The sequence below is a fragment of the Micropterus salmoides genome, unplaced genomic scaffold (assembly GCF_014851395.1).
Source record: "Micropterus salmoides isolate LMB-PRFRI ecotype aquatic unplaced genomic scaffold, ASM1485139v1 Ms_hic_scaffold_1617, whole genome shotgun sequence".
NCBI lineage: Eukaryota > Metazoa > Chordata > Actinopteri > Centrarchiformes > Centrarchidae > Micropterus > Micropterus salmoides.
In genome coordinates, this window is record NW_024040727.1 from 11,903 (window position 1) to 35,073 (window position 23,171).

Here is a 23,171-nt window from a genome sequence, read left to right on the forward strand (position 1 = left end):
GGCAGCCTCCCCGCTCCTACGCAGCGGCCGTCAGGGCCCCGCCAGCTACGCGGACCTACCGCCGCGAGCCCCCGCGCCGAGAGGACCATCGCGGACCGCCAGTCCATCACCGCCGCGGACCTCCACCGGTCCGAACCAGGACCGACTTCTCCAGACGCAGCAACAGGTACGAGGGGTTCAATAGAGCGACCCGAGGGCAACGCGGCACAGGCGACCCTCCGCCGTCTGACCCAGACTTCACCTTAAGAACCAGAGTGGTTTACAGACTGATCAAAGCTAAACACCACCTTAGCAATGTCATGGCACCAGAACCACCCAACTCCATCACTAAGATGACCCACAATCTGGCCACTGTTATCAAACCGGCGGCTCCAAACGCCACGACCCTGTCACTCATTGACGGTAACGCCAGAAACTGGGCTTACAACACACTGCTGATACTCAGGGACCACTACAGGGACTGCATTCAGACGGACCTGCAGATACTGGTAGAGTTAGAAGCGACTGACTGGCGAGAGAACTTTGAGGTGGCCTCAGCCTGGGCCAGACGCCATTTTGGGCGCAGACTGCACCAAGATACGCTGGATGACACGCAGGTGCTTCTGATCCAGCGCCTCTCCAGAGCCCCACCGGCTCACGCCGAGCCTGACCCGCCAGCCCACCCTCCCGTAGCAGCACACGCAGTAGTAGTGGACCCGACCTTAACGGTGGCCAGCACCACACAGACAGACAACGCACAGCCCCCCACACACACACAGACGGCGACAGCTCTGCCCCCCGGGCCGGTTGGCGTTCAACCTGGGACTGCTCAGACTCTACGGCCACCGGTGGACCCACCTTCTACGCCGGCGGCTCCGCCGCACACACCAGCAGCTCCAGAACCTGCACAACCACCTGCCGCCACCCAGCCTCCACACCGGCCGCCTGCAGCGCAGCGGAACCCACCGCCAGCTCGTCAGCTCAGCGTGACAGCGGAGGTACACGCCCCACCTGCAGTGGACCTCCTCCTGCCAGACATCTCAACACCGGCCGGACCTGGTCTCCTCTCCAAGGCCACGATGACGGAGCAGAGGACGGACGGGCCCGCGGATCCTCAGTCTCCTCCTTTCCTCCCTTCTCTCCCTCCTGACTTTCTCTCCTCTCCCCTCACCTGTCTGTCTGCACCTGTCCTCCCTCCCTCTCTCTCTCCTTCCTCTGGGATCGTCCCTGACACGCAGCTGGAGCCCAAGGAGCAGAGACCCAAACGCACTGCGAGGCGCCGGAGCGTGGCCCCCAGCTCACCTCAGCCTCCAGCTCCTCCTGAGGACCCCAGCACCACGGCCACGGCTGATGAGGTAATCGTAGTGGAGGCATCTCCACAGGTTGCACCTCTGCCTCCTGCCCCAAAACCTGCTTTGGGGCCTGTTCAGAGACAGCTGACCTTTGACCCACCTGCAGCTGCAACAGCAGCAAACACACCGGTACGTCGCCCCACACGACACATTAACACCACCAGGAAAATGAAAGAGTGGTGCCTGTCAGCCAGGAGCAAGTGGCTGATTATTGGGGATTCAAATGTTGCCAGGTTTCCCCCTTTCCAGTGCCCTGACCTGCAAATAGACAGCTTCCCTGGGGCCACGTTCAGACACGCAGAAGCCATTTTGGCTAGAACCAACGTGTCTGCAAACATTGAAAAACTGGTGCTCTCCTTTGGGGTTAATAACAGGGCACAAAAAACAATGACTACTGTTAAACAGGTACAGAGAGCAATCAGGATGGCGAAGCTGGCTTTTCCCCAGGCCACAGTCATGGTGCCGGAGATTAATTTCTCCAGACACCTACCTCACGCAGAGCAGGAGAACCTCAGACAGCTGAATCAATACATCACTAACAATCAGCTGTTTATCCCTGCTCTCCCAAGGAACGACTTCACCACCGAGAGAGACGGCATCCACTGGTCTCACTCCACGGCCCAGCACATGCTGGACCACTGGCTGGAGTCGTTAAAGTAGGTACCCCCGTGAACACACGTCCTCAGACGGGGGGGAAAAATGTCATTAATTTGTGCCAGAATTTTGAATTGTCTGCAGCCCAGTCTGCTCTACTCAGCAGGGGCCTAAATTTCATTCCCTCAATCAGCAGCAACTCGGACTTGAAAAAACAAATCAGATTTGACATCCAACAGTACCACAGACGACTCAAATTAGCGACTTACTTTGCACACAGACCCGACACAGACCGCCCACTGTTCACCCCTAAATCGCAGTGGGTTCCCCCTAAGGGCAAATTACCCCCCGAAATTGAAACACTCATTCAGACGGACTTACAACACTTCCAGGACCACTTCAGACTGGGCTGGGTCCCACAGAACCTGAACAAATTCGAATCTGAAGCATTAAACCAATTACGACACAACCAAAACATTGTCATCAAACCAGCGGATAAGGGCAGTGCAATAGTCATCATGGACAGAGAGCAATACCTGTGGGAGGGATACAGACAGCTACTGGACACGACTTACTACTCCAAATTAAAGAAACCCATCTACATGGACACAATCCCGGCAATTGACAAGATTATACAATCACTACATGACAAAAAATTCATCAACCATAAACAAAAACTGTACCTGATGGGAGACAGCGAACCCCGACCTAGACTCTTTTACATGCTGCCTAAAATCCACAAACCCCCTGCTGGGTGGAGCAGACCCGGGGAAATCCCTCCTGGGAGACCCATCGTGTCCGACTGCAGCAGTGAGACCTATCACACAGCTGAGTTCATAGACCACTATCTCAATCCTCTCTCGATCAGACATGCCAGCTACATCAAAGACACATATGATTTTGTTGAAAGAATTAAGCAGATCCACGTACCCCCCAATGCATTTTTATTTACCATGGATATTGATAGTTTATATACAAATATTGTAATTTCAGAAGGCATTCAAGCCATTAAAAACATATTCCTAAAATACCCAGACGCCAAAAGACCAGACAGAGAGTTGTTGCAGCTCCTTGAAATAAATTTGACCAAAAACGATTTCGAGTTCAACGGACAATTCTTCCTCCAAATTAAGGGAACAGCCATGGGTAAGAAATTCGCACCTGCTTACGCCAATATTTTCATGGCAGAATGGGAAACAGCTGCACTCAACTCCTGTCCCAAAAGACCCCTTTATTATTATAGATACCTGGATGATATTTGGGGAATCTGGCCCTATTCGAGAGAGGATTTTGATGTCTTTGTGATCTCCCTGAACAACCACAATCCATCCATCAAATTGAAGTACTGCATTAACCAGACTGCTGTGGACTTTCTTGACACCACCACTTTTAAGGGCCCAGGTTTTGATTCGACTCTCAGACTTGACCTCAAGGTGTTCTTTAAAGAAACAGACACACATGCCCTACTACATAAATCCAGCTTTCATCCCAAACACACATTTGCAGGTCTGATAAAGTCACAACTTCTGAGATTTCACAGGATTTGTACAAGAGCAGACGATTTTAAAGCGGCCACAAAGGTGTTGTTCTCGGCTCTGTCCAGCAGAGGGTACTGTAGGTCCTTCCTACGCAGAGCCTTGAGAACCTTTCAGCACCCCAAATTGCTCACCACTGATTCTCTCCTTCCTGTTATCACTACTTATTCCCCGCAGCAGTACAGCTGGTTAGGACACTTAAGGATAATTTCCACCATTTCACATTCAGTACTCAGCTGTTACAGAACCATAGGCTCATAGGCTCATTGCTGCCTACAGAAAAAACAAAAACCTGCAGGACACTCTAGTTAGGGCCAAGCTGGCACCACCCACGGACTCTAGACCCATTGGGCACGGAGAATTTTTTAGGCACCACCCCTGGGTGCTGAATCCCCACAACAAAAATGTTTTTACCACACATAGGCATGGCAGTGTTCATTCCCGGAATTGTGTTTATTTGATTAGATGTAGGCAGTGTAACATGCAGTACGTTGGAGAAACAGGGAACACCTTGTTGACCAGGTTCACACAACACAGGTACAACATTTTAAGGAAGAAAGACACACACATCCCCCTGGTTAAGCACTTTATTGAGCATGGCTGGTCCCAGCTCACCGCGCTTATTCTCCAGTGTAATCCCAGGTGGTCCACAGCCCAGAGACGACGTGAGGAGAGGCTCTGGATACACCGACTGGGCACTTTGATTCCGGGGGGCCTCAATGAGAAGTGAGGGCTCGGGACTGGCTGGCAGCTGATGGCCTGCGCATTCAATGTCGCCGCCTTCGGCGTCGACATTTCAAATTTTTCTTCCCTAACCAGCTCTTTTTCCCTTCCCCTAACCAGCCAGCGCCGTGTGTGTCCTCTAGAGGGCCTCACGGGGGTGGAGACACTCTTACCCAGCCCAAATCCCTCACCTTAACCTCAGTACTTACCGTGACTCACTGAAATCCTCAATTGGAAAAGACTCAAGCAGAAGAATCCTGGAAACCTAAAATAGACAGCCTCAAGCTGAAGTTAAAAAGGAAAATATTGACCGTGTTCGAACCTCATTCAAGTGAACCTAAAGAAAAAGGACACTTAAAGATGCCACTCTGCAAAGCCTGATGAAGGACAAATAGTTCTCCGAAACGTTGCAACAAGGCAGAGTGAAGCAGGACAAGTAGGCCTGGATTAATAGGACAGGAAGATAGGAAAATTCATCGTAAGACATCCAAGTAGGATGCAGAAATTACAGGATTCGTGAAGTCCAATTTTTTGAACACATGCAAAGGTAATGCACTTTTGTCATTATTATGGGAAATGGGAAATGCTTCAAAACTCAAACAAGGAGGGAGTGTTTTTGCCTTTCTGGGGACTCTGGAGGCGCATCACAGGACAGTGCACCAGACTGGCTAACGCAGAGCTTTGTAAGACGTTAGCCAGCTCTTTTTCCCTTCCCCTAACCAGCCAGCGCCGTGTGTGTCCTCTAGAGGGCCTCACGGGGGTGGAGACACTCTTACCCAGCCCAAATCCCTCACCTTAACCTCAGTACTTACCGTGACTCACTGAAATCCTCAATTGGAAAAGACTCAAGCAGAAGAATCCTGGAAACCTAAAATAGACAGCCTCAAGCTGAAGTTAAAAAGGAAAATTGACCGTGTTCGAACCTCATTCAAGTGAAACCTAAAGAAAAGGACACTTAAAGATGCCACTCTGCAAAGCCTGATGAAGGACAAATAGTTCTCCGAAACGTTGCAACAAGGCAGAGTGAAGCAGGACCAAGTAGGCCTGGATTAATAGGACAGGAAGATAGGAAAATTCATCGTAAGACATCCAAGTAGGATGCAGAAATTACAGGATTCGTGAAGTCCAATTTTTTGAACACATGCAAAGGTAATGCACTTTTGTCTTTTATTATGGGAAATGTGGGAAATGCTTAAAACTCAAACAAGGAGCGAGTGTTTTTGCCTTTCTGGGGTCTCTGGAGGCGCATCACAGGACAGTGCACCAGACTGGCTAACGCAGAGCTTTGTAAGTCGTTAGCCAGCTCTTTTTCCCCTTCCCCTAACCCTAACCCTCAACTTTTTTCAGGAGACTATTGTATGACACTTGTTATGTATTCAAGTACAAGAATTGACACATTTCATAAACAACTTCAATGATATCGAGACATGAATCAGGAGCACAGATCCCATTGCTTGAAATATCTTCAAATTTTATTGAAACATGTACATGTAACTTTGAAAAACATAAATTTTCAGGCAATTTTCTATGTTTTGCATTTTAAAATTTAAATCCAAAGTAGTAAAAAAAAAGAAAGGTCTGACAGATGAAGGTTAATAACATAAACTTTTACATTTTGACTAAACTTTTACATCCTAATAAGCAGCAGCTGCTGATTAAAGACATTCTTAAATATAAAATAAATGTAAGAAACATTATCTGAGGCTTCAGTATAGGCTTGGGTATAAGGATGAGGCAGTGATAGAAGTTTAGCACTACACAGCCACTACAACAACATCAAAACTTGTAGTCTGATGGCACAGATTGACAGCTTGTCAGCTTGCATCTGAATGTTTTACATGAAATGTAAACAAAGTTATTGAGAGTAAATCCAAGTTCTTGACTTCAGTTTCTTTATCACAGAAGCTGAAGCAGAAAAGCAGAAAACGTGCAAAGAAAAGCCCTTCAGTTATCTTTCTTTAGTCTTTTTCTTTTGAGGTCACTTGGTGCCTTCTTTCTTTTTAGTACATTTTTTGGGGAGGACCAAGATTTGGGGGGGTTGCGAAGCATTTCTGGTCTCGACAGCAGCCTTGCAGCGTTTGCTCTTGTTGTATATTCAGTTTGTTGTCCATCTCCTTTGTCTGTCCCAGCAGTGTGGGTCCTTGTGTTTATTTCACCTTCAGTTGTCTCCTTGTCTCCTTCGTCTTTCTCTGCAGTTTGGGTCCTTGTGTTTATGTCGACTTCAGTGTTCTCCTTGTCTCCTTCGTCTGTCTCTGCAGTTTGGGTCCTTGTGTTTATGTCGACTTCAGTTGTCTCCTTGTCTCCTTCGTCTGTCTCTGCAGTTTGGGTCCTTGTGTTTATGTCGACTTCAGTTGTCTGCTCATTTCCTCTAACTCCTTTGTCTTCCTCCGTCAGTCTGCCAGTCTTTTTCTTCTGGGGTTTGTTGTGTGCTTTTTCTTTTACCATTTCCTCTAATCGTTTATATCTTTGGAGTATTACTTTCGGAGAGCCCAAGGATCTGCACAGGTCTTCAGGAGATTTTATTGGAGTGACCTGCTTACTTGCAGCAATCAGGGGCCTCTTTGACAGTTTTTTTGGTCTTCTCTGTTTTCGTTTTGATGAATGTCCATGATTAGTCATCAATGCATTGTTATGATAGTCTGCAGTCTCCATCTGTGTAATTTTGCCCTCTGTATCTTTGTGTTCTTTGGTCAAGTCAATGATCCTCTTGTTGCAGTCTGTGTCACTTAATGTCCATGTTTCAGTGTTTTGTGTACTTTGCATTTCTGGACTCTTCTCCATCCTGCTCAGCTTCTGCTGAGGGACTTCACCTTCTAATCTTTCAGCCTCCGAACTAAAGATTCTCTTCCTTTTTGTTTTTCCTCTCTTTTGTATTTCATCTTCGTCCTCTGAACTTTCAGACTGTTCCCCCGCTGTGCCAGATGCTTCAAGATGACCAACACCCTTCACTTTCTGAGCAAATGTGTTTGCTGTGTCAGAACAACACTGAAAAGCTTGATCTAAGGCTAAATCCGCTTCGTAAAACTTCTCAGCTGTTGAATCTGAGTGACACATCATGCGATGTACTTGTGTTTTTTCTTGGTTTCCCAAGGAACTGCCAATCTACATAAAGAAGAATATTAAATTTAGTTCAATTCAATTTAATTTATATAGTGCAATTAACATTGACTGTCTAATGATTACAGTGTGATGGTGCATTGAAGAGTAATTACGACAGGCTGACATAAGGATGATATAATCTCATGCAGTCAGTTTCATGCAAATGCAGTCAGAAGAAGTACATTTTTAGCACTTTGGACTATGAATTTGGAAGTATTAGGGACTGTAAGGCACACTTTGGAAGAGTAAGTGATTTGGATTATGTTTTTGAAATTCAATCAGACGCTGTAAATTAACATATGCCATATTTGCATCAATATAATACATTGTTCAAAGTTTAATATTTAAATTTGCAAATGGGTCAAAGAAGAGATGTGTAAGTTTGGTGTCTGAAGGCCATTCATTTAAAGATTAATATGTATAAATATTACCTCAACTCCTACCCTTTTTTTGACACAGAATTATTTTTGTTGCAAACTATTAAGAGAGTTATAACATACATTACTGCGGCATCATAGTATAACTAAAAAATATTTTGAACCTTGAATCATTTCTGTCCGAACTTTTGTGCTCCATGAATGTCATAATAGCTACTTCACATGTGGGGCGTCCGGTATGAAGGGTTCAGCTCGCCTGCACATTGTAAATACCTCAAGAATAGCTCAAATAAAATGCTATTGTTGCTACTTATAACATGTGATGGCATCAACCAAAGGAATCACATTTAATCAGTATTTGTGGGCCGTAGTGGTGGGTGTCATTCAGGGTAAAAGAAATATTGTCATAGAGTATCCCACTAGCATTTTATATTCAAATACAACAACTTTGTTTTATTGACTCTGAGAGATGAAAATAAGTCTCAAATGATCAAGTGAAAAATACTTTTCATTGACTTTTGCATTTCTTTCAGTGTAAGGCAGAAAGTAGTTGTAAAAAAACTACACATTTTGAGTTGTGCCTGTCATGCATCAAATATGTGTCATTCAAAATGAAATAATGTCATTTGTTTCTATATAGCTATATTTAGGATAAAAAAGGACATTAAATTATGTTTTTCCAAATACACTTAGTGTTATACTGAATGTCATTTTACCAGGGCACATTCTTATCAAGCACAATACTAATAAATGAATTATTAGATTTATTCTTGTATATAACTAATATAAGGGCATAGGTGACACTCCAAAGAACATAAAAAATCTTTTAAGGAAATGTAAGTGCTGTTTAAATTTTTTTCTACTTTGAAACGTTGTACGTCTTTGACCCAAATATTAACACTCGGGCAACAGTGACAAGAAGAAGAAAAACATTTCTCTCAGCAGAGGCCCATCTGCTTGTCACCAGCCCTAACAGGAAGAAAATTAATGAAAATTACAGTGCATCAAATTTGAAAATTGTTCACCAAAGTGCTGATGCTGCTTCTGATGAGCATGAAGGTCGGCTTTCCAGGAAGGTCAAATTTCTGCCATGCTTTCTGGAAGCACTCCAGCAAGTCTTCGAATGGGCCACCGTTGGTGTTAGCAAAGATGAGCTCTGCGTTTCCACATGGGTATTTATGCCGATGGTACACAAATCGATAGAACCACGGGTACTCATCTTTGTTCAGTGTAACAAGGGCATACCCAAACGCCTCTTTAGTCTTGTGCTCTTTGACCTGCAAAAGAAAACAACAAATAAGATAAAATAGTAATTAATTAATTTAGAATAAATTTGTCTCAAAATGCATCACAGAGCCAGAAACACAGTAGAGCAAGCATTAGTGCAAGGGAAAACTCCCTTTGCACCGAGAGAAACCTTAGCAGAGCCAGGACTCTTAAGGGGGAACTCTCTGATTCAGGCTTGCTGGAAGTGGTGCAGATGAATTCAAACACATATCAAGATGGGACACATTGGCATAGACAGAGTACATTCACACATTACACCATAGTTAGATGGCACACAGTGTGCTTATAAAGTTACAGCGACAGAGGAACTGGTTTACTCATACTTGCACTGATGTCAGTAATACTTGCACTAGTAACTTTAGTGTTTTTATCGTACACCCCTAGATGGCAGTGTGCTCATAGGCTTATTATTACAGAGATGGCCAAATGAGAATAACTAGGTCAGTAATGGCATGAGATTGAATTGCAGGTATATAGGTTTTCATGCAGTATGCAAATGTGTCATAGACTGCAATTCAATTGTTATCAGGATATTTATAAAATGTTTTTAAATTAAATTGAAGTTAAAAAACTTGGAAATTAACTTACTCGTATTAGTCTCCTTCCGTCTGATGCTGATTCAGCGGTGAGAACCTCCATGACAGTCATATTGGTGACCACACCTCTCCTGTGTCCCGTTGAACAGATGATGTACCCAGAGAGAAGGCCGTAGAACTCCTCAAGATTCTGAACTGTGGGATTTCTTTCCAATGTGCCTGTAAAGTAGTGTGAAAGGTTCAAGGTGAGACACTGCTCTTCTAACACTGAAGGATTTTGGAAAAACATTTTCCTTAACACTCACCAAGTGCTGCAAGAATTTCCTTGCCAGCCCTCGTCAGAAATGTGGAAATGTGGCTGGCATCAACAAGCATCTCTGAAACAAAAGAGAATAGGTTCTCAGTCTTTTCCTAGAGCCCCTTACACCTCATGTTCTAGTCCTTCTCAAGGTAACACGTGGAACTGCTATAATGGCATTAAGGGATCTGTGATTAGATAGAACTCAAGAAGGTTGTGAGATCCATCCCAGCGGCTGCCAACGGGGGAACGAGAGATGACCCAACCTCTGTGCTCTTCTTCTTCTTCTGTTTCATTACAATTCTCTTGTATTGATTGCACTATTCATTAACTCCTACTTCTTCCCCTAGGTATTTACCCCATTGATGCTATACATGCTTTTAGCTCTTACTAGTATTTATTGCTGCTCTTGCTATTGTCACTTGTAGATCTCTTACTGTATAAATGCTTTGTTAATGCTTGTATGTTGTTCATCAAACAAAGTAAGTCGCTTTGGATAAAAGCGTCTGCTAAATATTGACTTTAACATGGTTTATCATGTGGCAGTTTGGATTTTACAATCGGGATTGTAATGTAAACTTTGGAAGGTAAAGTGATCCAAATGATTAACACATTCCACATTCGCATCAAAATAAGTAATGCATCCAAGTTTCTAAATATTTAAGTAGTTGAACATTCCAATACTTGACATGTGGGACTTACTGGATTTTCTAATGCGCACATCTTGCCTATGGGCAAGGGAATCCTGCCGGCTTTTTTTCATCTGGGACTGCAATGTGAATAAACACCTATGCAATGACTTGCGGGAGGCTTTCACCTCTGGCAATTCTGCTTCTTGTAGAAATTTTAGGAAGCACTTCACATTGCCAAACCAGATTCTTTGAGTGGTGATGGCGAAGTGTCTCAGACTGTCGGTCCATCTAAGGTAGGAATCACATACATCGTACATTAATATTCATTAATGACTGTAATAACGATACACTAAAATAGGGATGTACCAAAAGTAACTTACTGGATAAGTCTCTCACGGTTGTTGAGAAAGGAGAAGGTCAGCGATGGCACTTGCTTTTCTGTCATGAAGTACGCCCACGCTCGGACATGCTGGACTCTTTGTTTAGCATTTTCCACATCCTTTTTGGTTTGACCGGAAATGTGCTGAAACCAGGTGTGAAGTAGCTTCTCTGTGAAAGGAAGTACAGTGACAACCCAGAGAAGTTATGTCATATACATATATATATGTAATGTAAAGCCCAAATGTAGTGAAAAAATGTTTGCAAAATAACTGGATGAGTGAGAACAGAGTGATTTTGGATTTCACAAAATGAATGTGTTGTAAAACATGATAGAAAACCTCCATAGCAAAGCGTGGGAATGTAGCCTCATCACCTGGCTTCGTCCGCTCGTACTTCTTTCTAGTATTCTCTGTTGGTACACATGCTTTGCCTTTGCCCTTTTCTTTTCCTTTGCCATGTACTTTGTACTTTAATTTAATTTTGAGCCGCCGGATCTTCTCTTTTAATCTTGTGCAATTACTGCACTTCCCTCGGGGGACAGGCTGAGAGACTGAGGTGCTTGGTGTTTCACTGCATTCATCAGCGACAGAGCCCTCACTCTCACTTTCGGTTCCTGAGAGGCGCTGAATGTCAAGCACACTGACCATTGGCAGCTGTGGGTTGGACGTTCTAAGCTTCTTGAGGGCCTCCAGGTTAGCATGCTGTTTCGCCTCAGCATGATTTTTTTGTGATCCGATGCCTGTAATGATAGTATTAATTCAATAAGCTTTCACAAAGACAGTGATCTACAGTTAAATTGAAATGATCATAATAAAAAATTACTAACGGTGATATCAGTGTGGACATTAATCAGGTGCTTATCCAGCCTGATTAAATCTTTAGCTTTGCAGACTGGACAATGCAGCCTGCCCCTGTAACTGAAAAAGAACACTCAAGGAATTATTGAAATACCATATCTATCAATTTATCTTGTTTTAAAATGTATTGACTGGGAAATACTTACATTCCAGAGCAATACCGGAGTAGAAAATGGAGTTCTGATGTATTTGTTACTGCATGATATTTTAACAAGTGCTGCCGAACAGCGGCATAGGGCACCTGGCACAGAGGACAAATCACTGGCTGACGTTTCATCTTTTTTTTCCTGTGGGAGAAATTTAAAGAAATTATTTAAATATTTCAAATGTCTCAAAACACCTTACAAGCAAAACGCCTTTGAAAACTATATGGACATGGACGACTTGGCATTCTAATGGTGCTTTTAAATTGCTGGTACCAGCTCAACTCGACTCTACTCAATTCACTTTTCCACTGCAGATAGAACCCCCTCAAAGCAGCTGGTCATTATAGCAACGCCACACACAACTGCTGTGATATAATGTTTAACGTGACCCCCGCACACACCAGCTGTCTCAGCTGTGAGCTGTGAGCTTTCCTCCGCTCCGCCATGGTTGCTGGAGTCATCTGCTATGTTGGCTGCAGTGGTCTGAGGGACCAGAGAGTCTGTGAGCTAACAGGCCGGTCGGCTCGCTAGCTGCCCCCGCCAGCACTTGTGGAGAAATCCTAAAACATTTGCGCACATTTTTGATCCACCATCAATTTTTGTAAAACCGCCAATGTTGGAAATCTACACAGTTGATTTCTCACCTCATAACTTCTTTGATGATGAAGTAACGTATAAAAAGGGTAACATCTCCGTCTGGTAAATAGTAGTTAATAATAGTATTAGTAGTCTGCAGTGCTTTAACATCACCTTTTGGCATCGACTTTGACTACCAAAAAACAGTACAGGGTGGCAGGTACAGGTACAACTTTTCCACAGTGGAAAACCAAAAAAAGCAGGCGAGCTGGTACCATGTGGTGGTAAATGGCCATAACAAAGGGCCTAGAGGAGTACAACTACAAAAGAAATGACACACTGAAATGAAAACTGTCAAAAAGCTTATGAACAGGATGAGTAACGACAGTGTTGGGTATGAAGTGATGTGGTTCCTCAGTTACATTAGCTCCAGCTGTCTTTCTTATAAAACGACAAAACCAGAGTTTCCTTAGTCTTGTTTGGACATTGTCAAATGTGAGGTGCAGTTCCTTTGCGGCTTCAACCAACTCTGGTGCTTTTTGTAGGACATGTTTAATGTGTGGGTACAGACGGACGTTTTATACAGGAGACACGGCACTCTATCCAACTGTATAGGGAAAGCCTTGAAGGCCAAATATGGCAGTTACCCCACCCCTCCCGCCAGAAAACCAAACTTCTGCTTTTAACAGCCGGGTGTAAAACATATTTCAGCCAATCTTGTGGTTCCACTCACTCGAGTCAACTGCGCATGCGTAGTACAAGAGAAACTGGTAGGTAAAAACGAGTTTTAACCTCACATGCATTTCCAGTACAAGATATTCCAAAGCCCTATCCTTAGGCGTCTTATGAACTTTTTCTCCAGGATATCACCATAATGCAATTCAGTGGAAACAAAATGAAATATAACTGCTCTGCCATGAACTTTTTTAATGGCTGAAAGAGTAGCTGTGTCATGTGGAGACGGGGGGAAAAAGACGCGAGCTCCCGTCAGACTCGGGAGGAGAATTCTGATAATCCACAAGGCAGCCTTCTCACTAATTCAGAAGTTTACAGCAGCAGGGTGTTTTCCAATGTTTGAATAGTAATGAGTCAGCAGTAATGAGTGAAGAGAATCCATGCAAGTCTTTCCATACAACATTTATCCAACATATAGAGCACATAGATGATTTCAAAGGCATTTAATGTACAATCTCACCTTCACCATGGATGCACTAGTGGGTAAGGAGTGACATCTTGTACTCAATCCTGAGTGAGACAGGAAGCCAGTAAATTCAGAAAATTCTAAAAGGTTTAGAAACTTCGAGCACCACTGTATAGCATACATCCATGGCAATAATTAACGTCATGTAATGTTATGTATTAATATAAATGTACGAGCTATGGCTGCAGAACATTGACTGTGAAGCCATAAGGTAACACTTATGAGGTTCTCAAGAGCAGCAGGCCTGTAGAAAGTCCAAAAACATAATTAAATTATAAAAGAAAAGGCTGTCAATGCTGAGAATGTCTTCTCAGGACGTCAGTCAGGTGTGTGAGGCCATATTTAAAATGTTCTGGCTGATATTGTACAACAGTATGCTTAAATCTTTTCATTTCAAACAAAAAACTATTTATAAACTACATATATATGTAAACTAACTAGAGCACAACTACCATGGCATGTGGCCTTCTTAATTCTTCTTAATTTCTAATAGTGTCCCTCAAAGTGTTGACCACAGACTCCACATGTGTTATTGAGAGAAAGTCTGACCACTCAGTGTTCACCTGATCAACAATCAGGGCCACAGTGCTGACTTTGTAGGTGCGGGCATACTGTACTGGCTGAGGCCCAGGAGGTCTTCTGGCTGGCAGCTTTTCTGCACAGTTAGCTTCAACTTTTTAAAGGTTTCCCTCATCTAGGCCTGTGTGTTTTTTGAATAATATATACATAAATGCCAATTTGTTTTTACTCATAGGGGGAGGAGCTGCTCTCATAAAACATAGGAGGGAGGAACTGCTTGGTCAGGTCAAAGTTCAACTAAAAAGCCATTGTAGTCTTTTTTTATTTTAACTTTGTTTTTTGTTTGTATTTGTTAGCATACAATATCAGCCAGAACATTTTAAATATGGCCTCAGAGGCCTGACCGATGTCCTGAGAAGACATTCTCAGCGTTGACAGCCTGTTTTTTAATAATGTAATTAAGTTTTTGGACTTTCTTTTGAGGACCTCGTAAAATGCTCTTAACTCATGGCTTCACAGTCAATGTTCTGCAGCCATAGATTGTACATTAAATGCATTTGAAAGTATGTATGTGCTCTATATGTTGAATAATTGTTGTATGGAAAGTGTTCTCTTCACTTGCATGATACAGTGGGAGTGTTGTATGTTATACACATGGAGAAGAAAGATTCACACAGTATATAGCACACTGGTAAATCCTTCTTTTGGCCAGATATGAAGTTAATTAGTTAACTTAAGTTCAGGAGCAGGGCCACGCCTAAAACCACACCTCGAATTAGCTGACAAGTATATCTACACCGGGGCTATTCAACCAGCCTCCTCTGTCTCAGTTTGCTCGACCCACCCTCCCTCTCCCTTCCCTTCATCCACTCACCCTTTACCCTCTCATCCCTTCATCCCTCATCCCTTCCTATTCAACCCGGTGCACCACTCTCTCATGTCTCATCTAGGTACCGTCTGGGGGGTCAATAAATCACTCGGGCGAAACTTCTACCGAGACGGAACCCCCAGCTGCCCGCTCATCATGCAGCCTCCCAGATCAGCATCCAGATGGCATCCTTTCTCCACCACCATTCCCCCCTTACATTCATTCATCTATATGTACATCCAGGACATTCATTAAACCTTTAAACGACATATTGTTGTGGCGTGCTCCTTGCTAGTGAAGGCCTACATTAGGACATTTCTGATGTGCGTTTGTTGTCAGAGCTGCTGAGAAGCTGACAGCAGTGTTAGAACCAGGTTAGAACAGAAGGGCGTGCAGCTTTAACTCTGGGCTGAGGGTGAATGATGAAGATGATAACTAGGCTGCAAATAAGACATAAGACAAATATCAAAAACCAAATGAATGAACAACAATAAATACATCTGTATCGGTAATCTGGATTCAAAACATTTACTAAAGACACAGTACATGCCACCTGCTGGTAGAAAGGGGAAACAACTTGGTACATTACGGTGGAAACCAGATTAAATATGAATTTAATATTCAAAATATAGCGCTGACAGTAACAACTCTGCATACACAATCATTTCCTAGGGTAACCTATATTAGCCTACCAACTGTATTGCACCAAACAATGCGCTTAAAAAAAACGTGACTCTTGCTGTTTACATGAATAAATGCACAATATTATAGTGCATGTAATCAACTACTGTTGCTAACGTATTTCTCTTGGTCCAGGTTTATTTATTTATTTATTTTCATCTAACATCACCCTGGTATAACGTTAGTGTTGCATAATGTTACAGATCTGACCGTTCTAAAAGCTTGGCTTTTATTTTAATGTGAACTATTACTTCACCTGGTCCACCTGTCTTTATTTTTTATTTTAACTATCAGAACGTACACGGACCTTGGAACTTGGATGGGAGGATCAGTCGTTTGGAATTGTAGATCAAATTAACTAGATGAACACAATGCACAATATTTACACACTACATACTGGAATGGAGGAGCAGTTGCTTGGAATTTGATATCTTTACATAGTAAACAAACATTTGCATATTCTCGTTTTGGAATTATGGCAGCAGAAAGGACCATTCATTTGGAATTACGCCCTTTTAAAGGTTCAGTGTGTAATATTTCTTAGATCTGTTGACAGAAATGCAATACAAGACCCAGAACTATGTTTTCAGCGGGTTACGTTTTTATTACCTTAGAAATGAACAACACCAGGTTGCATCAACACAGGCACTTAAATTACCTGAGGCAAGCACCGGCCTTAACACCACAACTCAGTATCATGCCCCCTGTAGCTTGGAGGGAAATAACCCATATGGCTCCTACAGAAACATTTCTTGGAATTGTTAGTGTTTTCGATCATAACATTAGTGCTCAAGATACAAAAATAGGACTGCTAGAAACATTTCTTGGAATTGTTAGTGTTTTCAATCATAACATTAGTGATTAGGACACAAAATCAGACTGATTTGGAAGGAGTTACCTTGAATAGGTGTTTCGCTCATCCGCCTGTAATGTGACTGTGTGACCTATGTTAACAGTGCACTGCAATCCACGCTCGGTAACCAATCAGGCGATCCCTTTATAAGTAATTATGTGATATTAGAACTTGGAAGGGAGGATCACTCGTTTGGAATTGTATAATAATAATGATAATTGCATATCAAATTAACAAGATGAACACAATGCACAATATTTAAAAACTATCTATTGGAATGGAGGATCGCTCGTTTGGAATTGTATTTTTTGTAATTTTGAAGTGTTTTATACGTATGGATGTTATTTCAGGCCAGTCAAATGCTGATTTAAGAGGCTCAGCTGATCATCAACTCACTTTCAGCCGCTCGGTCATCACTTTAAAAAACAAAAACCTTCATTTTAACAAAGAAAACAATGCTCCAGAGATTTTTCTAAATCAACTTAATGAAAAATGGAACAAAACCTAACCACTCTGGCATTAAAAACAAAGGTGGACTTGCATATCTTACAGTTATTTTATATTTTATTACACCTATTTATTTGGCTGACATTGATATTTCAGATGTCTTTTAAATGAGCTACTTAACATTGGACATGAATGTTCATAGTCTGGAATTCTGCATAGGGAATTGGACACAATCTCATCCCCATCCCCAGTGAAAGAGTACACATTTTTTGACATTGAAAAAACTTTTATTAACCTTGTCATGGTTTTTTTTGTAAGTTTGTGTGTGTGTGTGTGTGTGTGTGTGTGTGTGTGTGTGTGAAGGCATCTGCATTATCATTAGCAGGTAGTGTGTTAATGTTAATGATGACGGTTCCTTTTCCACCTCACAACCACAATGTTGCTGCTGAAACAAAAGAAGACGGTCAATTTGTATTGTGATGTACAGTATCTGTTTTCACCTCTGAAATGTGTGAAATTGTGTGATATGTAAACTTACGGAACCAGGCACAGCATCAGGAGGTGGATGAAAGACCGCCTGGCCGCAGAACTTGCAGGCTATGAACTTGAGGTGCCGACTCCTTTTAGAACAACCTAACAATATTTCCGTCACTAATATTAACAGCTGGAGGATGACGGTTCCTTTTCCACCTCACAACCACAATGTTGCTGCTGAAACAAAAGAAGACGGTCAATTTGTATTGTGATGTACAGTATCTGTTTTCACCTCTGAAATGTGTGAAATTGTGTGATATGTAAACTTACGGAACCAGGCACAGCATCAGGAGGTGGATGAGAGACCGCCTGGCCGCAGAACTTGCAGGCTATGAACTTGAGGTGCCGACTCCTTTTAGAACAACCTAACAATATTTCCGTCACTAATATTAACAGCTGGAGGATGACGGTTCCTTTTCCACCTCACAACCACAATGTTGCTGCTGAAACAAAAGAAGACGGTCAATTTGTATTGTGATGTACAGTATCTGTTTTCACCTCTGAAATGTGTGAAATTGTGTGATATGTAAACTTACGGAACCAGGCACAGCATCAGAAGACGGGCGAGACAACGCTCGGGCAGTTTCTCCGGCTGCATCTTCAGCCTCCAGTGCGTTGTTAACGATTTTTGAGGAAGTAACAGTCAGGTGACGACTCTCTTTGGGACATCTTCCAAGTTGAATAAAACAAGATATGACCATGTGAACCATTTGAACGAGTACATTAAATGCATTAAAAGCTTGAATTCCTGGGATGTTAGGAGCACATACAATATTTGTACTGACAATGTCGATGTTTTTCAACAGAGCTACTCAACTTCAGACATTAATGTTCTCATTCTGGTATCCTGCATAGAGAATTGGACACTCTTTGTAACATATCAGATTCTGTGTTTGGAAGATTTAGACAATTGGATTTCATTCTTGGAGTTAAATTAGGAAATAAGATTTCATCTTTAGATTGTTGCATACATGTCCAATATGCAGAAGGCTACCTCAAATTAGACATTGATATTCCCTTTTTGGAATTTTGCACTGGATACACTTTTAGGAACAATAGAGCATACCTTTGGAAATACTACAAAATACGATTTTACTATGGGAAATGTATCGTGAATTCTCGAATGTGAGTTACCTTTCATTCGAGATGTACTCTAATAGACGCATCAGGAAGCAGAATGAGCCAGAGCGCTAAGTTAAGACTGCTCATGGAGTTCCTCAAGGATCTGTCCTCGGACCAATCCTTTTCACTTTATATGCTTCGTTTAGGCAATATTATCAGGAAATATTCCATAAGCTTTCATTGTTATGCAGATGATACTTAGTTAGATCTATCGATCAAACCAGATGAAACTCATCAGTTAGCTAAACTTCAAATGTGCCTTCAGGATGTTAAAACCTGGATGACCTCTAATTTTCTAATGTTAAACTCAGATAAAACTGAAGTTATTGTTCTGGGGCCCAAGCACCTCCGTGACGCATTGTCTAAAGATATAGTTTCCCTTGATGGCATCGCCCTGGCCTCCAGCACCACTGTGAGGAATCTTGGAGTTATCTTTGATCAGGACATGTCATTTAAGTCTCACATTAAGCAAATTTCAAGGACCGCCTTTTTTCACCTACGTAATATTGCGAAAATCAGGAACATCCTGTCTAAAAATGATGCTCCTGCGCCCAGTGGGCTTGTCCCTGGTGTAGCATTGAAATGATTCGCAGTGAAACAGGAAGTTGTTGTAACCTCACTGTACATGCTCAAATCTCTACCAAACTTTACTTGGTTGATAGGAGTCCCGCCCTGAATACATCTACTTACCAAAATTCATCACAGCGCCACCTACTGGCAACAGGAAGTGACCTTTAACGAAGCAGCCCCCGCAGCACGTTTTAACTACATGGATGAAATTTCTGTGGCACATGTATCATGTCCAGACGTACCAAAAAGCCTCTTACCCAAGAGGGAGTCGGCCATTTTGGATTTAATGGTTATTTTCACTCATTTGCAGGTCTGTACCCTTACAAACTCCTCCCAGCTAATTGGTCAAATTTGGGTTGTGTAACAAAAAGAAATTGGTGATGAAAAGTTGTTCAAACGGTGAGTGTCTGCCGTGGCGTGGCATCTTAAATCAATGATTCACCATGCTGTGTATGGCATCCACCTCACACACCAGCTTCTCTTCAACCACAAACACCTGCATTAGGGATTGGTATCCAGTAACTGGGATATTTAGTACTTTGGATGTTGAGCGTGAAAGATCTATAAATTGGAATGCAAATATTGGAATAATTAGTGATTAAAATTTAAGGCTTAGAGATTTGAATTGGACTTACCTTGACAACAGTCTGCAAAACACTCTCTTGTACTCTGACGGAGTTACAAAGCCACACTGAAGACACTTACCAGTGGTTCAATGTATTCCTACAAGTGCATGACTATTCACTTCCTGGAGTCAATCGTGTCATTGTTTCCATGTCAAAGAGTAAAACTTGGAATGGAGGATCACTCGTTTGGAATTGTATAATAATAATGATAATAATAATAATTGCATATCAAATTAACTAGATGAACACAATGGACAATATTTAAAAACTATCTATTGGAATGGAGGATCACTCGTTTGGAATTGTATAATAATAATAATAATAATAATGATAATAATGATAATAATGATAATTGCATATCAAATTAACTAGATGAACACAATGGACAATATTTAAAAACTATCTATTGGAATGGAGGATCACTCGTTTGGAATTGTATAATAATAATGATAATAATGATAATAATAATAATTGCATATCAAATTAACTAGATGAACACAATGGACAATATTTAAAAACTATCTATTGGAATGGAGGATCACTCGTTTGGAATTCTATTATAATAATAAATAATAATGATAATAATGATAATTGCATATCAAATTAACTAGATGAACACAATGGACAATATTTAAAAACTATCTATTGGAATGGAGGATCACTCGTTTGGAATTGTATAATAATAATAATAATAATCCTTATTTGCTCTCCTATAAAAGTATGTTTTAAGAAGGGACAGGCTGTTCCAGAGCCTCGGGGCCCTGACAGCCAACGCTCTGTCCCCTTTAGTTTTCAGTCGAGACTCTGGAACAGACAACAGACCTCTGCCCGAGGATCTCAAGGTACGTGCTGGTGCGTATGGGACTAAAAGGTCAGAAATATAACAAGGCGAGAGGCCATGTACTTACCCAGTTACATTTATTTGTGTAACAGGAGGGCGATGAAAAATACGAGAAAAATGACAGTAGTGTAAATATGCTATGTAACTGTCACAATACTTTGCATTTAAGGTATTTGCCACATCAGGTGACTGAAAACACGATCACTGCAACCTAGATCCCACATAAGAAAATTTAGACACAGCTGTGCCAAGTGGGAAAACATTTAAGAACAAATTTAAAAAGAAATTTTCATGCATGCATATACACACAAACAAACAACATGCCTACAATAAGCTTCCATTTGGATAAACAGTAAGCAGAAATTACATGTCGAACCATGGGAGGGTATTAGGTGTTCTAAAACTTGGACCAAGATTGTTGGTAGGCCTAATCTCCGGATTTTTATTCAAGACCGTGTTGACGCCCCACACAAATGGAACAGCAGTATCATCAGCCTCTTTGTCCCAGTCCTCGGTCATGTTTGGGTTTATCCAAGTACTGACTGGGATCTGCAGTTGCCAATATCCATTTGTACTTCCACCGTCTTCAGTGACCACAGTATCTCTGTCCTCACACGTTTCAGTGTGATGACTCAGCTCATGCTTTGGCACCAGATGGCGAGCATTATTTTTTTTTGCGTCCTTGCAACATTTTGTTCAGATTATTCAAGCGCTCTGTAATATCAACCATAAATGTAAGGTCCTGCAGCCATAGTGGACATTGTACTTGCTTGTACTTTCTCTCTGAACTTTGTCACAACACCTGCCTTTTTCCCAATCATTGACGACGCACCATCTGTTGCCATGCTTACGGCGCAAGACCAGTCGGACCCGACTCTGAGCTCCAACTACGGAGCAAAAAATGTCCTCAGCTGTTGTGGTGTCGGTCATAGGCACCCACTCAAGAAACTCCTCTGTGACAGTCAAAGTCTCGTCAACTCCACGAAAGAATATGTCCAGTTGAGCGACATCTGTAATATCAGTACTCTCAACAATTGGAACAGAAAATGCCAGAAATTACTCCACTTTGTGTTTCAATTGGCTGTCCAAATCTGCCGATAGTTCCTAAATCTTGTCTGCCACGGTATTTCTCGTCAAGCTAATATTGGCAAAAGCTTGTCGCTTCTCAGGACACACAATTTCTGCAGCCTTCAGCATGCAATTTTTGACGAACTCCCCCTCACAGTACAGATTTGATGCTAATGCTATTTTGCTAGCAATTAGGTAGCTGGCTTTCACTGCAGCATCACTGGCCTCTCAGCTCCGGGTGAAAACAGACTGCTGTTTCGTCAGATCCACCAACATTTCATTTACCTTCTGTCTTCTCAGTTGTCCGTGCAAGCTGTTGTATTTTCTGCCATGTTCTGCCGAGTTTCATAGTGGCGCCGAATATTATATTCCTTAAGCACTGTAACTTGCTGCATGCACACCAGGCCCACGGGTTTCCCATTCACCTCCGTGAACATATAGGAAGTGGTCCATTTTTCTAGAAAAATCCGATACTGTGTGTCAACTTTTCTCTTTTTTGAAGAAGGGTGCCAGGGCCAACAGAAAACCAGATAAAATGATAGAACCAAATGCCACTTACAGACCCTGAAGCTCAGTGCAACCATCTGCTGTTAGTTCTGCCGCAGTGTTGCATCATGTTGTCTGCTCTGACTAAAACACTGCGCCCCTAGCGGACAATATAGGAAAATGAAGTTCAGAATTTTTATGAATTTTTTGCCGATACAGTTATTGGAATGAAAGATTGTACTCTTGGAAGAAGATACAGTTTGTGGTATGAAAGATTGTGTTCTTGGAATTAGATACAGTTTGTGGTATGATAGATTGTGTTCGTGGAATTAGATACAGTTTTTTGAAAAACAGATTGTAGTATTGGAACCAGAATATGGTGTTTGGAATGAAAGATTGTACTCTTGGGAGGAGATACAATTTGTCGTATGATAGATTGAATTATTGGAAATAGATACAGTATGTGGTATGATAGATTGTGTTCTTGGAATTAGATACAGTTTGTGGTATGATAGATTGTGTTCTTGGAATTAGATACAGTTTTTTGAAAAACAGATTGTAGTATTGGAACCAGGATATGGTGTTTGGAATGAAAGATTGTACTCTTGGAAGAAGATACAGTTTGTGGTATGATAGATTGTGTTCTTGGAATTAGATTCAGTATGTGGTATGATAGATTGTGTTCTTGGAATCAGGTCACGTTTGTTTTATTAGAATTAGGATGCAGTTTTTGGTATGACAGATTGTATTCTTGAAATCAGGATAGGGTTTGTGGAATGAAAGATTGGGTTCTTGGAATTAGAGGCTGTGTTCGAAACGGGCTAAAGTGCTGTCTCAAAAGGTGTCTAACAGGACAGCGAGGCATCGAGTGCTGTTCGAAACAGCTCGAACAATCTCTTCCTGTCTCCTGAGATGCCTCCACACTGCCCCAGTAACGGACAGTTTTGAAGGCAGCATCGATGGTGACCTGATGCTGACTATTA

General features: G+C 42.0%; 1 long non-coding RNA gene across 1 annotated transcript; it reads right to left on the bottom strand.

The window, feature by feature from the left end:
• Positions 1–17,485: 17,485 nt before the first annotated feature.
• On the bottom strand, positions 17,486–18,116 carry LOC119906462. The gene is made up of 3 exons (XR_005444971.1): positions 18,012–18,116; positions 17,746–17,918; positions 17,486–17,652 (listed from the first exon to the last, which is right to left on the bottom strand). It is a non-coding gene; the product is annotated as an uncharacterized LOC119906462 (long non-coding RNA).
• Between the last annotated feature and the right edge of the window lie 5,055 nt (positions 18,117–23,171).